The 1,683-nt window shown below is 37.1% G+C and overlaps 1 pseudogene; it reads left to right on the top strand.

The window, feature by feature from the left end:
* Nucleotides 1-947: 947 nt before the first annotated feature.
* LOC126029966 (uncharacterized) lies at nt 948-1,048 on the top strand (annotated as a pseudogene).
* Nucleotides 1,049-1,683: the final 635 nt, after the last annotated feature.

Raw genomic sequence — 1,683 nt, 5'->3', positions numbered from 1 at the left:
CTCATCTTCATTTTCCTTCCATTGTTATCCTTCAACTTATGTAAATAGAAAGAGAAATTCATAGAGGTTTGATTATATAATTCTTTCCACTATAATCCTTAAGGGAATTGTCTCAACTTACAGGAAAAAAATGTACATTTTGAGCCCAAGGATATTTCTAATTGAGGTTTATTACAGCTCATGAACTAGCATTATGTAATTGTCCATGTGAATTCCAATCTCTGCTAATTGAATAGAAAAAAAAGACTTATAAAGTAGAAGACAGTAAAAAAATTTGAAATATCTTTTTTATGTCTGATAAATATGTGACTGTTTTTTGATAATGCTTGTAAAATCCAAGACATATTTTTACTTAGTATCAACCATAATTCTAGAGAACCATGCTCTAGTTTTTTTTTAATTTTTTTGTTTGTTTTTTTGGGCCACACCCGTATGATGCTCAGGGGTTACTCCTGGTTAAGTGCTTAGAAATTGCCCCTGGCTTGGGGGGGACCATATGAGATGCCGGGGGATCGAACCGTGGTCCTTCTTTGGCTAGTGCTTGCAAGGTAGACACCTTACCTCTAGCGCCAATTCACCAGCCCCCATGCTCTAGTTTTTATAATTTTCTATAGTAAAATATAGTTTCCCAAATCTACCTATGTAATCTTTTTACTTTTGACCATTTGATTATTTGCCTATTTAAAATTTTTAAATTTTTTTTTGTTTAGTTTTTCAGAATATTTCATTTGTTGGTGTAGGGTAAGAATCCCTGTAGTTTGTGAGGTAAAACCAAAAATTTTATCTCCAGCCTTGTGGTTTAGGCCTATGTTGGGCTATTTTGTTTGCAGACTGAAGAGGATAGGGAGGTGCCTGGAGAGTGCCATAAGGAGCCTCATAAAATTACAGATCTCTTCTCCTGTTCTCATACCCCCCAATTTTTGAGAACAAAACAAATTTAATGCCCAGTGCTTGCTTCAAAAACACCATATACTAAAATTGGAATGATACAGAGATTACCATGGCCCCTGCACAGTATGACCTGCACAAGTATGATGAGCATATTTGTGAGGCATTCCACATTAAAAAAAAAAAAAAGAAAGAAAGAAAGAAAAAAAAAGAAAAAGAAAGAAAGAAAGAAAGAAAGAAAGAAAGAAAGAAAGAAAGAAAGAAAGAAAGAAAGAAAGAAAGAAAGAAAGAAGGAAAGAATAAATGAAATAAAGAAAAATGTAAAAAAAGAAAAGGAAAGAAAAAATGCAAAGAAAAGAAAATATCATGCCCAGCCTTTGGGTCTGATGTGTGTGTGTGTGTGTGTGTGTGTGTGTGTGTGTGTGTGTGTTGTGTGTGTGTGTGTGAACCAAACATAAGTGATTTTCAGGGCTTACACCTGGGTCTGTGCTCAGGAATAACTATGGAAGAAGTTTTGGGTCCATATCAAACTTATGGAGATTGAATTAGACGAACTAAAGTACAAGGCTAGAGCTTTACCTGCAATACTATTGCTTTGGCCCCACATTATTTTTTTTTTTTTTTTTTTTTTGGTTTTTGGGCCACACCCTGTGACGCTCAGGGGTTACTCCTGGCTATGCGCTCAGAAGTTGCTCCTGGCTTCTTGGGGGACCATATGGGACGCCGGGGGATCGAACCGCGGTCCGTCCTAGGCTAGCGCAGGCAAGGCAGGCACCTTACCTCCAGCGCCACCGC

The sequence above is a fragment of the Suncus etruscus genome, chromosome 1 (assembly GCF_024139225.1).
Source record: "Suncus etruscus isolate mSunEtr1 chromosome 1, mSunEtr1.pri.cur, whole genome shotgun sequence".
Classification (NCBI taxonomy): Eukaryota; Metazoa; Chordata; class Mammalia; order Eulipotyphla; family Soricidae; genus Suncus; species Suncus etruscus.
The sequence above is the reverse complement of the archived record's forward strand: the minus strand, read 5'-3'. Positions and strand labels throughout refer to the sequence as shown.